Source organism: Rhinopithecus roxellana, chromosome 1 (assembly GCF_007565055.1).
Source record: "Rhinopithecus roxellana isolate Shanxi Qingling chromosome 1, ASM756505v1, whole genome shotgun sequence".
Lineage (NCBI taxonomy): Eukaryota > Metazoa > Chordata > Mammalia > Primates > Cercopithecidae > Rhinopithecus > Rhinopithecus roxellana.
The window spans coordinates 198,901,262-198,924,329 of NC_044549.1; the positions used below are offsets into that span (position 1 = coordinate 198,901,262).

The following is a 23,068-nucleotide window of genomic DNA, read 5'->3' on the forward strand; positions in this document are numbered from 1 at the left end:
ACTATAATTGGGCATAAATTGCATGGAGGAACAAGGATTTCAGTGGCCTGAACTTGATCAAATACCTGGGTGAATCCTAGAAAAGACATGAAGAAGAAGGATTTCTTAGCTTAAGTGCTCTCAAAAGCAGAGCCTGAAACAGAGGCTAAACAACTGGCACTAATTGCTTGAGAAGTGCCAAGCCTGGGTAGTGACAGTGAGGAAGGGGTAAGAAAAAATGCAAAACAGCATACTGCAACATGTTACCACACTGGATACCACAGCATGGCAAGCCGAGAAGCAGCAGAGTGGGTGGCTTAGCAGGTGTATCCACTCAGCACATGGGATTTTCCCAAAATAATGACAAAAGAGAGCTGCCCTTGTTACAGTGTAGTCCCTGGAATAAAGAAAAGAGTGTGGGTTGATCTGTTTGGTTTAACATCACCTGTTCTCCTTGGTCAGCGTTCACCTAACAGGGAGCTACTCCCTGCTGCTAAAGAAAAATAAAAATGGAAGCCACAATTTAGATAAACCCCAAGACCATCTATCCATAGCTGCATAGCCAAAACTGAAGTCATCCTGATTTCCCCTAAACAATAGATGCAAATATAAATGAAACACAAAACATAAGCTTTACATCCTTGTCAGCATGATACAGTGAAATCAGCTGTAGACAAATCAGCTTAAAAATCTCTACTTGCCCTAAAAAGAATGTTAATGTTTAACAGCCAATCAGAAAAAAAGTAAAAAATACTTCCTTCTTTATACTTTATAGACTGTGATGTAACTGCTGAAAGAAGGGCTTCTTACTACTTTTAGTTCAAAATCTCCCAGTTTGATAACTGTTCTTTTGCATGCACAATAAGCTTTTACAATTTTTCTAACTTGATCTGATTTTATTTTTATTTTATTTTATTTTTTGAGATGGAGTCTTGCTCTATTGCCCAGTCTGGACTGCAGTGGCGTGATCTTAGCTCACTGCAACCTCTGCCTCCCAGGTTCAAGCAATTCTCCTGCCTCAGCCTCCCAAGTAGCTGGGATTACAGGCACATGCCACCATGCCCAGCTAATTTTTGTATTTTTAGTAGAGACAGGATTTCACCATGTTGGCCAAGCTGGTCTTGAACTCCTGACCTCAGGTGATTCACCTGCCTCAGCCTCCCAAAGTGCTGGAATTACAGGTGTGAACCACCGCACCCGGCCTGATTTTATTTTTGATCCCCACATTTCTTCACTACCTGTTGGTAGCCACCCACAGAACCCCATGGTTCTTTCAAGTCTGAAAGTGGAGAGTGAGCCGGTACCAGTGGAGGCTGGGCTACTGACCAAAGGACAGAAGGAAGGAGGCAATAGAGGGAACTTGAGAAGGCTTACAAAGGTCTCTGTGGATAAAAAATAGACCTACTCTATTTTTAAGAATTTATTCAGATTATACCAACAAGCTTTTTTCAGTCAATGGGATGAAGGTTTGGAGGAGTATAACCCAGTCCATACTCTCAGTCAAGCATGCTGGCCTCAGGTCCCTGCGCGTGAAAGCTCAGGACTAGAAAAGTGAAAGTATTGCTTAAAGGAAATTTAATGGCCAGACTCCCAAATGTCAGCCTCATAGTTGTTAGGGAAGTAATGTTTCATATGTATATATACATATATACCCTTGATCTGAATAATGAATGACTCTAAGGGGCTGTGCCCTATCATGGCTTCTCTGAGTGCACATGTCTCAGACTTTGGTAGAAGCTTATAATTAAATGGGAAGAGCCTCTGGGTCCTGACTGATATTGGCCATTTGTATCACAAAGTCAGAGCACAGCAACAGAAATACCCCACACCATATGTCATAATTTTGCTTTACCATCTGTATTACTTTCCTTTTGGCTGCCATATCAAGTTACTGGGTGGCTTAAACAACAGAACTTTATTTTCTCACAGTTGTGGAGGCTAAAATTCCCAGATTTCAGTGTTGATCTCTGATGAGGGCTCTCTTCCTGGCTTGCAGACAGCTGCCTTCTTGCTATATGTCATTACATGACCTTCTCTCAGTGTGGGGTGGGGATAGGAGGCTCTCTAGTGTCTCTTCCTATAAGAACATTAATCCTATTGCATTTGGGCCCCTCTCTTATGTCCTCATTTAACTTTAATTACTTTCTTAGAGGCCATCTCCAAGCATGGCCACACTAGGGGTTAGAGCTTCAACATATAAATTTTGAGCGGATACAAACGCCCAGTGCAGAACACCATCCATAGAAATTAGACTAGATGACTATTAACAGAGGAACCAACTGATAGTTATTCCACAAAGCCCAGCAGCAATGAAAGAACTTCAGACATAGGAAGGGCATATAGAAAGCACACATGCCACTGGTTTCTCATCCCTTGCCTAAGGCAAACACTGCTAATCAATCATAGTATTTCTTCTACTGAGCCAGGATGCAGCCTTACAGTCCTTAACACAGAGCTTCAGGCAGCCACTATTAATTGACTGGGGTTGGCTTCTACATTGGGAATTTTTCAGGTATAAGTGAGAGAAATAAAACTTATGCTGTCTTAAGCATAGAGGGGACTTTATTGGCTCATACAGCTACAGACTCAAATGGTGGTATCAATGCCTAAAATGGTACCATTAAACCTCTTCTCTCTGATGGCAAAAATGGTTAACAGTAGCTGCTGGCTTTGCTAGTTGAGAAACATCACCAGAAAAAGAGTATTTTCAACAATTATTCTGATAACATTCCTAGGGCTGGCTTTTCAATTGGCCTGGCTTAGGTCTGATTGGCCACCTTGGATCATGTGCATAGCCTGAATCAGTTAAGTGGCCAGGGGGATGCAGTATTCCCAATGACCACATTTGAGTCACTGGCCCACCGGGATTAGTTCTGCTTGAGCTAACAACTAACTGAGTCACAGGATGAAGTTTCCAAAGGAAATGTGAAGATTCCAGAAGGGGTGCAATGGGGCCTGAGCAGCCTAAACAACTGTAGGGGAGAAAACACAAGTTTTTTCTTCTTTTGAAAGGTTCTTACTTGAGACATTCTCCCCAAAATAAAAGTCAAATTAACAAAAGAAAACCAAACAGAAGTCTATTCAAGTGTGTTACATCCATCATATGGGAGAGGCCTTAGTTCAAAAGTATTTTTCGGCCAGGCACGGTGGCTCACACCTGTAATCCCAGCACTTTGGGAGGCTGAGGCAGGTGGATCACGAGGTCAGGAGATCAAGACCATCCTGGCTAACACGCTGAAACCCCGTCTCTACTAAAAATACAAAAAATTAGCCGGGCACGGTGGTGGGTGCCAACTACTTGGGAGGCTGAGGTAGGAGAATAGCATGAACCTGGGAGGCGGAGCTTTCAGCAAGCCAAGATGGTACCACTGCACTCCAGCCTGGGTGACAGAGTGAGACTCTGTCTCAAAAAAAAAAAAAAAAAAAGTATTTTTCTCTTAAGCCAGTGGTTTAGGGGCCTTGTTTAAATAGTATTTTAACAAAGAGCCATACATCTTATATAAGGACAAGACAAAGAAGAGAGTATCTGCAAGCAGGAAAATGTGGGAAGGTAAATTGATGGGAAGAGTGAAGTCTGCTCCTGGATTCTCTGGCACCGCTGTCTCAGCTCTATTTTGAACTGCTAAAAGCAGACAGGAGGGGCAGCATGAACTCCTGCATTTTGACCTTTTACCTTTAACTAAAATCCCCAGCATTTTAACAGAAATATTTTGGTTTCCTTCCCAATAGAGTCTAGAAGCTCTAGAAGTTAGCTAAGTGCCATCACTGGGGCTGCAGCCCTCTGAAAAGCCAGGGTCACAATACAACAAGGACCGCAGGAGGGAACCCAGACCTGCTGCATACACATTGGGACTTAGAGAGTTCCCATTCCACTCTGCCACCCCTGTCATGTTTAACCTTCCCATCTGCTTCTTGGTGAGACCTCCACCAAGCCTTTATCTCAGATGCTTTTCATTGCCCCTGTTCTCACCATAGTGAAGGTGGAGTCCAGTATGCACCTTCTCCCCAAACTTCTTATTTCTAGATCTTTGTTGACTTCTCTCTTTTATCCATGAACCTCTGTAATAATATCAAAATAATAACTAAACCTTAAAACCAGGGTTCCCATCGAGACTGCATTCGGGGTCTAATTGGACTCTTAGCTGGGCTCATCCAGAGACTGCTAAAAGTCCATCAAGCCAGCAGAAAAAAAGAAGCCTCTCAAAATAGGACATTTCAATATGAATAGATTTAGTCTGTGAAAAGCTCAAGAACTCACATATAAATCTCTTCAGATCTGAAAAATTGTGGGTATTACAGTACAATATAGCAGAAATATCACAAATCAGCATGTACTACAATTGTATGCTTTTGTCTTAAGTACACACGAAGCCTAACCTGCCTATCAGATATTTTGCAACAAACTCCGAAAAGCCTAACCACCTCCCTGATTGAACAATCTTCAGGTAAGTGCAGCTGCTGCTCTTGAAAATGCTTGGCTGTCCCAGGGAAGAACTCAGATGGACCTGAATGTTAAAAATTGAGCAACATTCAATTTGATAAATGTTTAAGTTCCTATGATGTGCAAAGCTTTGTGGTTGGTGCTCTAGGAATTTTTTTTTTTTAAGGAAGTTCCTGGTTTTTTGGCACTCACACTCTTGCTCATACCTTGTCAATAGAGGTCTCCAAAATTTAAGATGATTTTAGAAGCAGGCACACCTGGGTTGAAATTTTTGCTCTGTCATATACTAATTTTATGACCTTGTTCAAATTACTGTATGCACTGGTTTATTCATTTATTTATTATTTTTTGGGACAGAGTCTCACTCTGCAGTGTGACTCGATCTCGGCTCACTGTGCAGTGGCACCATCTCAGCCCGCTGAAACCTCCGCCTCCAGCATTCAAGCAATTCTCCTGCCTCAGTCTCCCAGGTAGCTGGATTACAGGTGCACGCCACCATGCCCAGCTAAGTTTTGCATTTTTATTAGAGACAGGGTTTCGCCATGTTGGCCAGGCTGGTCTCAAACTCCTAACCTCAAGTGATCTACCCACCTCAGCCTCCCAAAATGCTGGGATTACAGGCATGAACCACCTCGCCCAGCCAGGTTTATTTATTTCTAAAGTGGGGATATTAACAGTAACTAAGTTTTGAGATTATTATGAAAATGAAATGAATGTTTAACATATGGGAGCTTCTTAGGAGAGTTGATAACAACTGGTGAGTTCTTGTTAATTAGTTGCTGTAATTAGTATCATTGTTGTCTTGTAATTAGTATCATCAAAATTACTAGCCCTACTTTCTTGTAGCTCAACAAATAATGACAGAATAGGATTGAGAGTTGTGATGGGTTACTGTGACGAAGGTGAAAAAAACCAGATGCAGGATTATACCAGATATATATATCAGCTGTTGGGTACGCAATACCAAATTAACACAAAATAAAAAAGTCCTTCCTAAGGTATAGTGAAGAATCCATGAACTTCAGTGATTGCCTCCAGTAGACATCCATTGTTTTGTCTATCCAGACTAGAAAACTCTCTCTCTCTCTCTCTCTCTCTCTCTCTCTCTCTCTCTCTCTCTCTCTCTCTCTCTCTCTCTCTCTTCCTCTTTCTCTTCTATCTTCTATTTTAACCAAGTGGCTTGATTGGGGGCTGCCTGGGCAACAGAGCGAATATATATATATATATACTTCAGATATAGGTATATATTTTGATTCAAGGTCTCGCTCTGTTGCCCAGGCTGGAGTGCAGTGGTGCAATCTCAGCTCACTGTAGCCTCAACCTCCCAGGCTTGTGATTCTCCCATTCAGCCTCCCAAGTAGCTGGGATGATAGGCACATGCCACCATGCCTGGCTAATTTTTTCAACTTTTCGTAGAGATGACCTCTCACTATGTTGCCCAGGCTGGTCTCGAACTCTTGGGCTCAAGCATTCCTCCTGCTTTGAAGCCCCAAAGTGCTAGGATTACAGTCATGTGCCACCGTGCCCAGCTGGGAGCTGCCATATTGAGACATGACTCAACTTCCCTGACCAGAGTGATTGGTGTGAGCTGGGCATCAGGCCCAATCTGAGCCAATAAGATGACTTGTGGGATTTTGTTTTGTTTTTTTGAGACGGAGTCTCACTCTGTCACCCAGGTTGGAGTGGAGTGGCGCCATCTCTGCTCATTGAAACCTCCGCCTCCTGGGTTCAAGCAATTCTCCTGCCTCAGCCTCTTGAGTAGCTGGGACTACAGGCATGCACCACAATACCCAGATAATTTTTTGTATTTTAGTAGAGATGGTGTTTCACCATGTTGCCCAGGCTGGTCTTGAACTCCTGAGCTCAAGCAATCTGCCCGCCTCGGCCTCCCAAACTGCTAGGATTACAGGTGTAAGCCACCGTGCCTGGCCAACTTGTGGGATTTTTGGCAGTGGAGAGATAGAGCTGGAGCTTGTCTGTAGAGATACAGTTGAAGGATAAGCCAACAGCCCACTTCCATATATGAGGGGCAGTAGGAACTGCAGAAGGACAGATTGCAGAGGTAGAGAGAGATCTGGCAGGACTCATGTCAGACTTACCTATCTATCTGCTAAGGCAGCAGGATGAGTATGAAATCAATTATGGGTCTGAAGAAAAAAGAGAAAAAGAGAGAATTTCCATAGATCCATGATCATAGTTAACCTATGTAAATATGATCAACTTAATTCTAGTGCACAAAGTCTTTACTTGATCTTAGCCAAAAGACTGAGAAGCAATGTGCATAAAGTCTTTAAAAAAACAAAATAGAGAAAGAGAGGGAAGTTTTTCATGTGTATTATGCCTCTCTGTCAACTTCCCTTTCTGTTCTCTCAATCCCTCTTCCCCTTTACCCCTGTAAGTCTTTCTTTCAAAGTCCCCAGTCTACAGCCCCACAATTCCAGGAGCCTCAAGCAGCTCCACTCCTGTCATTGAGCTCAGAATTTCTATACGGTAGGAATTAGAAGGCAGCAGTCTTTATGGCAGGTGGGGGAACAGGAGTGAGGGTTACATGCTTATTTCACAAATATGGGGTTAGGAGCTTTTTTTGGGTGTGGCCTAGACTGGTGTTGATTACCCCCAGACATTGCCCCTTTCCCTTGGTGCTGCCACTGATGCATGCCAAAGGGGAAAAGGGCTTTGCTTCTCTCAGTCTCTTGTATTTTGTAAATGTGAGCACCTTGGGATTTGCCTAGAAATTAATTGATGTCGTCTGGCCTCCTTAGTAAGGATGATGGTGGATACTCTGATTCCATTCTAATCTCCCGACCCATGAGAGCTGCAGAGGATTCTCTTACAAGTTGTCCATGAAGCGAGCAACCTTACTGAGGCAAGCGTTGACCTCATTCCCCACAGAGGCAAGTCCAGTCTCAATATGAGGACAGTCTCTTCCTGCCATGAGCATGACTGTCATATCCTTGGTATAATTGTGCCAAGGAACATTTGACTTTCTCTGCCCCTACAAGAGTTGCCAAAGTGACTGCAAATGGCCTCTGTGTCAGCTACCTGCATGGGTGGTACCAGCATGGATTAGCATCTTATTGATTCCAGTTCATTCTGATACAGTAGCCAATGCAGAGGAGATGCACAATATACACACCTACCCCCTTCAACACTCTTCTTACTTATGATAATGTTGCACTGGTCCCATCAAAGAACTATTTTCCTCATCATCTTTTTCTCTCATCATTTTCTGCCTTCCCTCTTCTTTTGCTTCTGACATCACCTTTGTTGTTTGACCTCTTCTTTGTAGTTTTTGTGTAGCCCTTGTAATTATGAAATGTATGAGCTTTTTGGTGATAAATTCTTGAGAAATTCTTACTGGAGAAGAATAAGAAATTTAAAGTCTCCCCTCCTCATCTCACCAAGGAGCCGGGGTGCTGTTTACATCAGTAGAGTTGCAATCAGAAAGTACTAAACAGACCATATTAATGCTTCAAACAGCTTCTGTGTGGGTGGGCAAGGCAATTAAAAGCTAGACATGCTCAAGTCTTTAATCGGATGTCTAGGTGATAAAAATGCTGTCAACACATCTAAGGATGATTATGCAAGCTTTTGTTGAAACAACACAGTTCTTATGTCCACAAAGGAAACTCTCATCTTTTCATCAAGTCTAGTGTCAAACAGGAGAGGACTATTAATGGAAGCAGGCAGGGGAATAGGGAGAAAGCAAAGACAGCAGGTGGCTTTGTGTTTAAAAGACAGCCAAGGAGATGCCCACTTAAACTGAGATTATGCTATAGAACGTTAAAAAAACAATCTCTAAATTTCTAGGTGGAAAGAAACTTGCTTCAGGATGTTCCAAAGGCTTCCTTCAAATGTCTGAAGGATCCTTCAACGCTATCAGCCTGCAGCTTGGAATCACTCATTGTCATTGCCATTAAATTTTTGTTGAGCCTCTTTATATGTACAGGAATGCTGTTATGAGCTTCATGTATACCACCTCACTCTTCACAACAGTGTGCACTACAACGTCCAGCTTGTAGATGTCAAGATTGGGTCTTCTAAAAGTTATGAAGCATGACTAAAGTTATACAGTTTCCAGAGGCAGGATTCAAATCCAGGACTAAGGACTAACTCCCAAGTTCTTTGAGTTCCTACTCTATACATTTGGTGTCTAGTCTCCAAGAAGACACTTTGGAGAACCCACCACAGCCCCTACAGAATGGGGTTAAGGTGCAGACACCAACATCCTTTCTCAGAGGACTGGCTCCCATTCCTCCTGAAGCAGTCAGGCTCAAGAGGCTGTATTTATGGGGAGTGACAGTAGGAATTCTCCCACCCATAAGTGTCACTCTTGCCATCAGGCTATAAAGCAGACTTGCTAGTCCCTAGAGCCTTAAAAAGTATTTTGTAAAATCAACAACTTCAGCTTCTGCCTCTGTCATTTCAGTCAGGATTAAGACTGGTCCAGGCCGGGCACGGTGGCTCAAGCCTGTAATCCCAGCACTTTGGGAGGCTGAGACGGGTGGATCACAAGGTCAGGAGATCAAGACCATCCTGGCTAACACAGTGAAACCCCGTCTCTACTAAAAAATACAAAAAACTAGCCAGGCGAGGTGGCTGGCGCCTGTAGTCCCAGCTACTCGGGAGGCTGAGGCAGGAGAATGGCGTAAACCCGGAAGGCGGAGGTTGCAGTGAGCCAAGATCGTGCCACTGCGCTCCAGCCTGGGCAACAGAGCAAGACTCCGTCTCAAAAAAAAAAAAAAAAAAAAAAAAGACTGGTCCAAGGAACAGAAAACAAACTCCATTCTGTGTGCTTTCTTGAACTCATCTCTCTACTCCTTACATCACTTCTCCTCACCCCCAAGTACCAGTACCTCCTCCCTCCTCAATTAGCCATCAGAGAAGAGCTTCACACATATCAGCTCATTCAAATGGATGCCTTGAGCACCTTGAAATGTAACTTTGTCCTTAGCTAGGATGTCCCTGACACACAGGCACATAGACACACAGAATCCCCCTGCCTCCAACACACACACAAAGGCAAAAATACATATTTGCATCTGTTTTGCAAAAATGATATGATGTCCATATGTACAGTTGTACATTCCTTTTCACTAAACATTGCATTGTGAACATTTTCCCATATTACTAAATATTCCTTAAAAACATGGTTTTTTTTTAACACTGTGACTTTTTAATGGATGAATTAGCATAATTTATTTAACTATTTCTTTATGGCTGCACACTTAGTCCTTCCTAATCTTTTGCTCTTATTACAGTGGATGTCCTCTGGTTACTTTATGTAGGATCAGATTCTCAGCAGAAACTTCTGCATGTGAGGATATAACCATTTTAGAGTGTTTTGATAAATACTGCCCAATTCCTTTCCAGAACGGTTGCACAAATTTGTAGTTTGAACGGAAATAAGAGTCCAGCTGACTACATCATTACTGGCATTGACATTGACTTTGAAAGTATCTTTTTCCATTTTGTAGGAAAAAGTGGTATCTTGGTGGTGTTTTAATTTGTATTTCCTAATTTTTGAGATTGGATATATTTTCATAATGTTTATTATCATTTGTACATATTATTTTGTGTCTTGCTTATTCATGACTTTCTTTTTTTATTTTACTTTTGCACTGTTAGTGTTTTCTTACTGATTTTTTAAAAGTCCCCTATATTTTAAATACGTTAAACACATTATGTCTTTATATATCATGTTTGTTCAAATAACTTTATCCCACCTTGTCCCTTACTTTTTAATTCTGTTTTAATTTTGACATGTAAAAGTCAAAAATGTTTACATAGCCAAATATACACTGCAGTTAGTGACTGTATTAGGGTTCTCTAGAGGGGCAGAACTAATAATATATATATATGAGATCTATCTATAGGATATACATATATATGGGAGTTTATATATATATGGAGTTTATTAAGTATTAACTTACACTATCACAAGGTCCCACAATAGGCTCTTTGGAAGCTTGAGGAGCAAGGAGAGCCAGTCTGAGTCTCAAAACTGAAGAACTTGGAGTCTGATGTTCGAGGGCAGGAAGCATCCAGCATGGGAGAAAGATGTAGGCTGGGAGGCTAGGCCTGTCTCACCTTTCATGTTTTTCTGCTTACTTTATATTAACTGGCAGCTGATTAGAGTGTGCTCACCAGATTAAGGGTAGGTCTGCCTTTCCCAGCCCACTGACTCAAATGTTAATCTTCTTTGATGACACCCTAACAGACAGACCCAGGATTAACAGCTTGTATCCTTCAATCCAGTCAAGTTGACAGTATTAACCATCACAGTGACCATCGACAGATATTATTTTCCACATCTCTATGCTATGGAAAGCCTATATACAGTAAATGGTGGCAACTGAGTATTTCCCACTTCCTCACCCCCAGCTCCTGCTATGTAGGGAGGATATGAGTGGGGAAGCTGGTGAAGGCCACATTCCCCCGTTCACCACATAGCTATGTTGCAGGACAGCTACTTTAGTGGGCCCAGCAGCCAACTGGCAACTCTCACACACCCCAGCTTGCTAGGACAGAGACCTATTCTGCATAGCTTAGGTAGCCAGTGGACATTAGCAGATCCCAACCACCCTGGCTGTGGGCTGCAGAAGATCCATACTGAGTGGTGGCAGCGGCTGAGTGCCAACATCAGTTCCTGCCCTCACCACCAATTCTTGCACCATAGAGAAGACCTGAGTAAGACATCTGGTGAAGAATAAGTTCTCCAACTCTCATCCCACCCTCAGCTCTGTAGAGCAGAGGTTCTTTCCAGTGGAGGACTGAGGCAAGTCTCAAAGACTGGCAACATTCTGTCCTACTAAGGGATTTGACTTCAACTGGATCAGACTGCAGAATGATTTACATCCTAGAGCATCCTTAAAAGCAACAGAGCAATCAGACAGCAATTTGTAGAGGTGAATGACTGGGTGTGATCTCAACAGATACAGATCAATCTTAAGTTGAATGGAGTGGTCAGAGAAACAGACAATCAAAGAGAGTCCAGCTAAGATCAGAGTCATTTCTGGTGATCAAGAAGATGAAGTGCATTCCCAAGGCTATGCCCTTTAAAGAGCAATATGAGAGCCTGCACGCTGTGGGGGAAGTAGACTTCACTGAACCCATGCAGCCAAGTCACTAAGCAAATAAATAAGCAAATAACAACAAGTCCTGAGGGAGAGAGGGAAATCAGTATCCAGAGTTGTCATCTTTCCTAGAAGGAACAGTTCTAAATGAATAATTATTACACATTCAAAGAAGCAGGAATATGTGACTTGTACACAAGGGGTTAAAATCAGGCACTCAAAATGCCTTTGAGGGGGCCCAAATGTTGGACTTAGCAGCCAAATACTTTAAAGCAGCTATTAAGAAAATATTCAAAGATCTAAAGGAAACCATGTTTAAAGAATGACAGGAAGGTATAATAACAATGTCTCCTCAAATACAGACTAACAGTAAAAGGATAGAAATGATTTTTTTTTTTTTTTTGAGACAGAGTTTCTCTCTTGTTGCCCAGTCTGGAGTGCAATGGCACGATCTCGGCTCACAGCAACCTCCGCCTCCCGGGTTCAAGCCATATTCCTGCCTCAGCCTCCAGAGTAGCTGGGATTACAGGGATACACCAACATGCCCAGGTAATTTTGTATTTTTAGTAGAGACAGAGTTTCTCCATGTTGGTCGGTCTCAAACTCCATGGCTGGTCTCAAACACCAGACCTCAGGTGATCCACCTGCCTCGGCCTCCCAAAGTGCTGGAATTACAGGTGTGAGCCATGGCACCCAGCCTAGAAATGATTTTTTAAAGGAACCAAATAAAAACTTTAGATTGAAAGTGCAATAACCTAAATGAAAAATTCACTAGCAGGAATCAACAATAGAGTTGAGCTGGCAGAAGAATGAATCAGTGAACTTGAATATAGATTGATAGAGATTATACAATATAAAAATGAGAGAGAATAAGAATAAAGAAAAATGAACAGAGCCTCAGGAAAATGTGAGACACTATTAAGTGCACCAACATATGTGTAATGGAAATACTACATGGAGAGGAAAAAACGAAGAAAACTTATTTGAAGAAACAATGGCTGAAACTTTCCCAAATTTGATGAAAAACATCCAAGAAACTCAACAAACTCTAAGTGGAGTATATGCAAGGAAATCCACATCATAGTCAAATGTTGAAAAAGACAAAGAGAAAATCTTGAATGCTGCAAGAGAAAATAACTCATGTGCATAAGATAACTCCCATAAGATTATTATCTGCATTCTAGTCAGAAACAAGTGGCTAAAAGCAGTAGAATGACATGCTCATAATGCTAAAACAAAACAAAACTGCTAACCAAGAATTGCATACCCAGCAAAACTATCTTTACAAAAATGAAGGAGGAAAAAAAGGCAAAGTAAAAGTATTCCCAGATAAACAAAAACTGAGAGAATTTGTTGTTGCTAGCAGACCTACCTTACAAAAATATTACAGGTAGTTCTTCAGGCTGAAAGCAAGTGATGCCAGGTCATAATTAAAATTTACATGCACAGAAAAGAGTGCTGGTAAAGATAATTATGTGAGTAATTTCATATTTCATTTAAAAGAGAGTATACTTTCATTTTCCCCTTATTTTTATATTCTATAAAACACAATATTTACATAATTGCATTGTTGGGTCTATTACATACAGAAATAGAATGTATTTGACAATAACAGCACAAAGGAAGCAGGTGGAGGATGAAGCTGTATTAGAATAAGGAAATGATACTAGATGGTAACTCAAATACACAGGAAGAAATTAGGAGAATCAGAAATGGTAAATATTAATATAACAAACTCTAAAAGATATATTTGTTGTTCTCTCAGCTCATTTAAAAGACAGAAAACTGGCTGGGCACAGTGGATAACACATGTAATCCCAGCACTTTGGGAGTCTGAGGCAGGAAGATCATGAGGTCAGGAGATCAAGACCATCCTGGCTAACACGGTGAAACCCCATCTCTACTAAAAATACAAAAAAAATTAGCCAGGCATGGTGGCACGTATCTGTGGTCCCAAGTACTTGGGAAGCTGAGGCAGGAGAATTGCTTGAATCCAGGAGGTGGAGGTTGCAATGAGCCAAGATTACGCCACTGCACTCCAGCCTGGGTGACAGAGTGAGACTCTGTCTCAAAAAAAAAAAAAAAAGAAAGACATAAAACTATATATTTATGTCTTCCTAATGGGTTGGCCCTTTTATCGTTATAAAATGTTCCTGTTTAACTCTAGTAACATTTTTGCTTTAAAGTCTATTTTGTCTGATATTTCTATAGATATTTCAGCTGTCTTGTGGCTGCTCAATTATTTTATATATATATATGAAATATATAATATATATTATATATAGTAATACTTATAAGGTATTGTAGAGTAACATACATATATAGACATATTTGTATAACTATAGTAATATATAAAAGGGTACAGAGGAAATAGAGCTATGTAGGAATAGAGTTTATACATATCATTTAAATTAAGTTAATAAATATGAAGTAGATTCTAAAAAGTTGAGGTATATATTAAAAGCCATACAGCAACTAATAAGGAAATAACTTGTTAAAAATCGTTAAAGGAATTCAAATGTTACACTAGAAATGATCCACTTAACGCAAAATAAGGCACTAAAAGAGGAACAAAGGAACAAAAATAGCATGCAACATATGGGAAAAAAAGGACAAAATTGCAAAAATAAATATAACATATTAATAGTAACAATAAATGCAAATAGATCAAGCATTACAATCAAAAGTCAGAGATTGTCATATCGCATTTTTTAAATCCACCTGTATGTTCTCTACAGGAAACACACTTTAGATTCAAAGATACAAGTTCAGTCATGCATCACCTAATGACAGGAATACATTCTAAGAAATGCATCATTATTTTGTTGTTGTACAAACCTCATAAAGTATACTCACACAAATCTAGATGATATAGCCTACTACATACCTAGGTATACGGCACAGCCTAGTACTCCTAGGCTAAACCTGTTCAGCATGTTAACTATATGGAAAACTGTAGGCAACTGTAATACAATGGTAAGTATGTGTATCTCTAAACATAGAAAAGGCATAGTAAAAATATTGTATTATAATCTTAGGGGACCACCATCATATATGCAGTCCATTGTTGACCAGAACATTATCATACAATTCATGACTATAGATTGAAAGTAAAAGAATGGAAAGAGATATGCCATGCAAACAGCAGCCACAAGAGAGCTGAAATATCTATAGAAATATCAAACAAAATAGACTTTAAAATAAAAATGTTACTAGAGTTAAACAGGAACATTTTATAATGACAAAAGGGCCAGCCCATTAGGAAGACGTAACAATTATGAACATATATGCACCTAAGTTCAACAATTATGAATATATATCCTAAAATACTTGAGGCAAAAACTAACAAAGTTGTTAAAGCATGACCTGCTCGTGAGAAAAAAAGAAAAAAGAAAAAAAACAAAAACAAAAACAAAACAACAGAATTAAAGGGAGAAATAAAACATTCAATAATATTTGAAAACCTCAATACCCCACTTGCAATAATGGATAGAACAACCAGGCAGAAGATCAACAAGGATACATAAGACTTGAACAACACTATAAACAACTAGCTCTAATAGACATCTATAGAACAACCCATCCAGAATATATATTGTTCTCAAGTACACATGGAACATTCCCCAGGACAGATCATGTGCTAACCTATAAAACAAATCTCAATAAATGCAAAAAATAAAATAATACAAAGTATATTCTCCAATTACAATAGAATCAATTTAGAGGACCAATAACAGGAGGACATTCGGAAAATTTACAGATTTATTTCTAACTAAAAAGAGACCAAAGAAAAAATCACAAGGGAAATTAGAAAATATTTTTTGTATTAGAAAATACAAAAACAGGTAGGTGTGGTGGCTCACACCTGTAATCCCAGCACTTTGGGAAGTCAAGATGGGCAGATAGCTTGAGGCCAGGAGTTTGAGACCAGCATGGCCAACATGGTGAAACCCTGTCTCTACTAAAAATACAAAAATTAGCCAGGCGTGATGGCACACACCTGCAATCCTAGTTACTCAGGAGACTGAGGCACGAGAATCACCTGAACCCGGGAGGCAGAGGTTGTAGTGAGCTGAGATCGTGCCGCTGCACTCCAGCCTGGGTGACAGAATGAGACTCTGCTCCCCCTTCCTCCCCCACCAAAAAAAAAAAAAAAAAAGAAAGAAAGAAAATACAAAAATATAAAACACTAAAACTTATGGAATACAGGTAAAGTACTGCTTAGAGGGAAATTTACAGTTACAAATGCCTATATTTAAAAAAAATCTCAAAGCAATAGCTTAATTTTCCATGTTAGAAAATGAGAAAAAGAAGAGCAAACAAAACTCAAAGCAAGCAAAAACAAGAAAATAAAAATTAGAGTAGAAATAAATAAAATGGAGAATAGAAAAACAAAACTTATGTTTTAGAAATAATTAAATATTTTTAAAGAAAAAACTGTGTGTTACCTTTAAAAGCCACTTGTCTCCTATGTGGACAAGGGCCTCCACATTTTCGTCTGCACTGGGATCTACACATTAACCAGCCTTTGAAACAGGAATTGGTCTAAAATGCAAGCCATACTTTGTCTTTTAACTGCTTAAAACCCTTTGCTTTATCCTAACTCCCTATGCCTTTATGTGGCTTTTCAGTATTCCCCAAGATTGTTGCTAATTTCATTTCCTGCTGTTCTTTACATTACACCTATGCTTCAAAATCACAGGTTTCCTTGTCATTCCCTGGGCACCCCATGCTGCTTTTCATACCTCAGTGCCTTTTCACATACTGCTCTGTTGTGATGTGTCTTCCCCTCCTGCTCTGCTTTCTGCCCCACCTTTGAATTTGTAACCCCACTCAGCCTTCATCTACGCCCTGAAGCCTTGTCTGGAGTCCTAGTTAACTGACAGCTCTTTTGTGTTAATTCTGTACCATTTACACACTTCTCATTGCTTGTATATGTTTTAACTGTCTAAATGCCAACCTCTCCTTGATTGACTGAAGTTTCCTCTAAGATGGGAACCCTTTCTTACTTATCGCTATACTCCAGGGATCAGAGTAAATATTCACTGAACTGAACCATAAAGAGAACACAGCTATTCTCCACCTGAACCAGGGAAAGCATTAAAGAAAATGTAGGTTAGCGTATTACAACCAGGCATGGTGGCACACACACACATGAGCAGAGAGCTGGCCTCAGATCACAAATCTGAAACCAACCAGCCGTATGACCCTTGGCAATGTACCTAACACCCTCAAACCTCAGTTCCCTTGGCAATGTACCTAACACCCTCAAACCTCAGTTTCCTAAGCTGTAAATTGGGGGTGACAATACCAGTTTCCAAAAAGATGTTGTGAGCAATAATGCAATACTATGAATAAAGCAATTGACGGAGGGCCTGGCTATTACTGATTATCATCATCAAGCTCTTTGATGAATAGCATTTGGGGAAAGGAATGAGATTCCCAGATGAAAGACAAAGTTGACCATCAGAGTCTGCAGAGTTTGCATACCCACGTGGTATCACAGAGGTCTCCAGTAAATGCAGTTACTCTCAGGAGCCATGAAGACAGGACAAACAGTGGCCTGGTAGCAGCAAAAGCTAATCACGTTAATTGAGGTTCTATGACCAGGTATTTCTCTGAGTGCTTTACTTACTAACTCATCCATTTCTCAAGGCAAGCCTATACCTTTGCTTATATAATTATAATTAACCTATTTTATGACAAATAAATGGAAACAGACCTAATTGTATGGTGTGTAAGCTGGAATACAGAGGGAGGTGGGTTGCTAGGGTAACACAGCTGATTGTGATGGAGCAGGGATTTGAACCCAGAGGTGTGGCTTCAGAGGTTAGGTCCTTAATGACTAAGTTATGCTAACTCTTAGTTAAAACATTGTGCAGCTTCTTTTTTTTTTTTTTTTCCTTTTTTGAGACTCTGTCTCAAAAAAGTGAGTCTGTCAGCTCACTGCAACCTCCCCCTCCCAGGTTCAAACGAGTCTCCTGCCTCAACCTCCTGAGTAGCTGGGATTACAGGCATGTGCCACCACACTCGGCTAATTTTTGTAGTTTTAGTAGAGACAGGGTTTCGCCATGTTGGCCAGGCTGGTCTCGAACTCCTGACTTCAGGTGATCCACCTACCTTGGCCTCCCAAAGTGCTGGGATTACAGGCGTGAGTCACCGCTCCCGGCCTAAAACACTGCGCAGCTTCTATGTGCCAGAAACTGCATTCAGTTTTCCATAGATGTACTGGCTCACTCAATACCCTTTCAAACATCTTTCTAAAGTACTTGTGCCATATGGCAAAGACTGAAATGCTATGGCATTTTCCAGACCCTCTAACAGTTAATTTCCAAATGTGATTTAGGTTCAATGCATCTGATGATCTTGTGTGAGACTTCGATTTGTAACTAAGTTACTTAAATAGAGAAGCAGGGTGGCAGGCATCCATTTTCCTGGTGCAACTTAGGTAAGAGGCAGCATGGTCCTGGAGTCAGCAACTATAGTGGCAGTATCCTAATTCTGTAGTTTCCTGGTTAGGCAGAGGAGTAGCTCTTTTGGTGGTCCAGGTCTGCAGAGTAACTTTGGCAGTTGTTCCTGGAAGACCAGCCAGGATTCAATTTTGGCGCATTTTCTATTCTCCTTAATAAACTCCTTAGCTAGAACAGATTCTGTTGTCTGCAACCAAAAGTCTCCATTAATACTGTACACAGGGATTCCTTTCCTACAGAACTAGCTAGTATCGGAAATTGAAACTCAAAGAAGTTAAAAGACTTAAAGTCACTCACTGAGTTTTGTACATGGTAAAGCAGGAACTCAAACTTAGTTCTGTTCAACTCCAAAGCCTGACCATTAACCACTATATTTTACTGTTTCTTACCGTTGACAGTTTTTTTTTTTTTTGTTTGTTTGTTTGTTTGTTTGTTTTCTGCTAGGCTCTGATGTCAGCACAACCCATCATTTGGAGAGTTCTTTCTGGCCTGAAAGTGATGCTTGTTGTTTTATTCACAATCTATTGGCAAGAACTCAACCATGAGGCCACACATGATCTCAAGGGATGCCAAAAAATGTAAATTTAAGAAATACATCACATGTAATGAAATGAAGCCTAGCCACCTGCCCAGAAAGAAGCGGGAATGGGTTCAATTATCATTCACCAGTGCCACACTGTCCAAGCTGGCTTCACAGAAGCCTCAGTTGAGTCAGGGCCAGCCCTCCTCTCCTCCCTGTTACTTAATGGTCTGTCAACAGCAGTGATGCAGAAGCAAGGGTGCTAGAATGGAGACAGGAGTCCTAGTGCTGACGACCACTGGCTGTATGACTCTGGGTAAGTCATGTCACTGTTCTCCACCTCAGTTTCTGCCTCGGTAGAATGAGGGATTGGACTAGCTACGTCTACCATTGCTCTCACATTGAATGAGATTTTCACTACGCTAGTTCCCTCAATTATACTTTTGTCTAGAACAGTTTTCAAAATGTTTAATCCTTCTTTCAAAAGACAGATCACCTGGAACCCCAATATATTAGATAGGTAAGAGGAGAGCTGCTTTGGCTGGAGGCAGGAGAGGAGCAGGGATTGCACTCTCCTGTGGTGACCCCTAAAGGGTCTCTATGGACCTTAGGACTCGTGGGCATACTTGTAAAAGCAGTTGTCTCAACCACAACAGATCCCAACCAATGTGAATACTCAGGTTACCTGAACAGCACAAGTAACCCCTGGATTCATTCTTTCATTCCTTCCCCCATCAAATCCTACTGAGTTCCTATTTTGGCTTGTATTTTATTATTTTTTAAATTCAAGCACCAACTCGAAGCAGAGAGTTCCTATTTTGTGAGCAGGAAAGGGGAATGTTAGGCATGTGGTGTCAGAACTTGGTTTAAATCTTGAATCTGACACTTAATAACGAAGGTCTCAAATTCTGGACAAGTTTTTATTTCTCTCTATCTCAGTTTTCTCATCCATGAAAAGAGGGAAAATATGTATCTCATTATACATATTATTCTATCCCCTTCCTTGCATTATCTTTCTCCTTAGCACTATCACCTTGAATATGCCCTATAATTAACTTATTAATTTGTTTAGTGTCTGTTTCCCCGACTAGAACGTCAGCTCTATGAGGCTTTTGACTTTTGTCTGTTCTGTTCACTAATGTATCCCTAGCAGCTACTACCATGTCTGGTACAAAATCATTGCTCAATAAATATTTGTGAAATATTGTTGATAAAGCATTCAGGATGGGGCCAGGTGCATTATAAGCATTTAGTAAATGTTAACAGTTATTATTTTTATTAAGTGTTATGGATGAGGATACAGTGTTGAAAAAAATCAGATAGTGCTCCTGCCTTCATGAACTTTATACTTGGAAGGGAGACAGATATAAAACAAAGAAGCGAAAATATATATTGTAAATTGTGACAAGTGTTAAAAAGAAAAGTTCAGGGTGTTAAGAAAGGGTACAACAGAAAGGTATAATTTGGGTTTGGGCGGGAAGTAGAGGGTAGGGCTGGCCTGAGAGGAAACCATTTACACTGTGACCTGACAGGTGACCAGGGATGGACCAGGCATGAAGGGACAGCATTCCAGGCAGGCGGAACAGTGAGTGTGGATGTTTAATGCAGGAAGGAACATGAAACTTCTGGGATCTGAGGGAAGACCAGTGGGGCTGGTTAGTGAGGTAGACACGAATAGGAAACAGCTGGAGAGGCAGGGGGCAGAAGGTACAGCACATCGTCATCCCTATGGGGCTGATAATATACCCAACAAGCCATGGGGCCAACAGGCAAGTGCTGTGACTTAAGCAGAGAGGGAGAGGGTCATGTTCACAGACCCCCTGGCTACTTAGTGAATCCCCCTGGAGGGCGAAGAGGGGGAATGGGGTTCAGAGGCAACATTTCACCACCTGTGCCATATTCCATTTGTCACCGTTCTCTTTCTGTCATTTGTTTGCCACAAGTATTGAGTTACTTAGTCAAACTTTTGCCCCTTGATATTTACTAATCAAATTCTAGTGCTTAATATTGAAACTGCAGGCTCTTCTAACTGTTGGTGAAAGGCCTCTCATCCCAATAAGAAAGAAAAATGTTGCTTCCTTCCCTGCAGCTGCAGAAAAGCAGACACTATTCCATTCTAAGCTGTCTTGGAAAATGTTCTTTATGAAAAGGTATTTTCTAAGATGACTAGATTTTGGAGATGGTTGCTCTGCCCTATAACTATAATTTTAAACCCTAAAAATTCTATCGTTTTAATTGATTGCCCTGGTGGATAAGATTTTAAGTGACATTCTTATTTTCTAAAAGCAGTAAGTACCTGTGAAGCTTCTTTCTTATGCCTAGAACATTAACCCTCCTTCCTTCTTTCTTTATAAGACAACTATACCCTTTGTAATTCTTATTTCAGCAGAGTTTGGGAGCTTTGGCTTAGTTAAATTAACAGAGGAGACGTACAAGGAGCTTTTGCAAAGTCAGGTAAGATATGTAGCTTCGGTTAGGATGGGAGTAGTGCGGAGGAGAGAACTGGGCATTGGAATGGGGAAAGATTTTGGAGATAGAATTGATAGGACTTGGGAAAAGACTGAGCCGCACATGGGTGCTGAGTGGGCAGTTTGAGGATGACTCCCAGGCCCTTGGCATGAACAACATGGAGGGTTGTCCCTGAAAAGAAGGGGGAGGGCGGAATGTCCCCTGGAAATATGTTTATGCCACAATAGTGATGTCAGGAGGCCCTTTATGCAAAACTTCCCTCCTTAGAGTGAAACTTAAAGACCATTGAGTGTTCCTGTGTCAGAACAGTATTGGAGGAAATAGGGTGGGTGTGGGTGGAGGTGATACAAGTTCTTAGTGACTCAGAAGGTGCGTTTTCCTCTACAGATGTCTCTGATGATGGATTGGGACATGAATGGGAGCAGAGCTCCATTCCAGAGTCCCCAAAGAAGAGGCACTCTTGTTCGAGCTTCACTCAGCTGTGTCCTCTGGATGCTGGGATATGAGGGTGGCATGGGGTTGGGGACATATTTCACACACCATTGAATATGTGATATCAGATTTTTCTGCAGGAAATAAGGATGGCGCTGAACAGCTAAGGAAAAACTTATTGGAAACTCCCTTTGAGAGAATGAATATATGAATGGATAATGGCCAGGCTGTATGTTAAAATAGAGCTCTGTCCCACAGTCTGCAACCTCCAGTTCAGGAAGCCAAACCACAACCCTTGCAAGAGTTGGCCACAAAACAACCGGAACGTAATCAATAACTGCCAGCTTCCCTAATTTGTATCCCTTTCCAACTTAGGACCAGGCATGGAAAGCCAAATGTGCTCCCCTAACCAATCACATAGGATGCCCCACTTCAAGTTCGCCCACCTACAGCACCCTTCATGCCAGCAGCCTTCTATTGGGGTATATCTGGAGCCTTCCCTTTACTCACTAACAAGCTTTCCCACTCCCCTGCCTGCCTGGGAGTCTCTGCCAAATGCAACTGATGCTGCTGACTTCTTTGCTATAGCAAGCTCTGAATAAAGAGCTTTTATTTGTTCTCATTTGGGTGGACTTCATTTATTTTCACACATGGCCCCCATCTGGGCGTCATCAAAGCTACCTTGCTGGGGACTTGAAGGGAAGGCAGACTAGGGCATTGAGCTCTCTGTATTTGTCAGTGTTCAGGCGGGAGGCTGATTCTTTATCCGAAGTAATGCTGGCAATGCCTAGCAATCAACCCAGCACCTTCCCAGTGTAGCAGAGAAGTATGATGAATGGTAGGAGGGCTGTCTGCTTGCAGATTCTCTGAGAAACAGCTGTCTAAAAGTGTGTGTGCATGCACACACATGTTTTCCCAAAATCATTTGTCTTCTTTAGAGAAAGAAAGCCCATAATGGCTACTGGTATACCTTTAGAGTTCAGAGCTATACAAGAGACCCACATGGTATGTTCTCCTTTGCAGAGAACTCACACAGAGTATGTGCACAGCTGTCTGGAGCTGAGTCTAAACCCAGCTTTCTCACTCTCCAGGTGTGATCTTGGACAAGTTACTTGACTTCCCGGGGTCTCAAAGTCCTCCTGTTTTATTCCATGGACATTTCCATGCTGCAGTGCTGGTCTAAGTGTAGTTCACACACCACCTGCATCTGTATCCCCTGAAGTACTTGTTAAGCATTTAGTTTTCCGGGCCCCACCCAGAATTAATGAATCAAAATTTCTGGCACTGGACTGGGAATGTGCATGACTAAATAGCTCCCCAAGTTATTTTTCTGTTCATTAAATTTTGAGAACCTCAGGGTTACTGTATCTTAGGTACGTGAGAGGTTACAATGATGACCAAGACCTGGTACCCCTCCTCACTGAAGGCTTATGTACATATACATCCAAGGCAAAGCAAATTGCAAGAAACACAGAAATGGAAAAATCGAGTACCACAGGAAGAAGATATGAATTCCAGCCTGGGAACTCTGAGAAGACTGGATGAAGGAAGTGGCTTTCAGTCTGGGTCTTGGGGGAGATGAAATTTCATCCTGCAGCCATGAGGACAGGGCCAGAGGTAACCAGCAAGCAAAAAGACACTGCTAACTTTTAGTGCATAAAGAATTATCCCTGGCTGGGTG

At 41.2% G+C, this 23,068-nt stretch overlaps 1 long non-coding RNA gene across 1 annotated transcript; it reads left to right on the top strand.

Annotated features, from left to right (window-relative positions):
• Positions 1-18,728: 18,728 nt before the first annotated feature.
• On the top strand, positions 18,729-21,441 carry LOC115899021. The gene is made up of 3 exons (XR_004058627.1): positions 18,729-18,802; positions 20,873-20,940; positions 21,343-21,441. It is a non-coding gene; the product is annotated as an uncharacterized LOC115899021 (long non-coding RNA).
• The last annotated feature ends 1,627 nt before the right edge of the window (positions 21,442-23,068 follow it).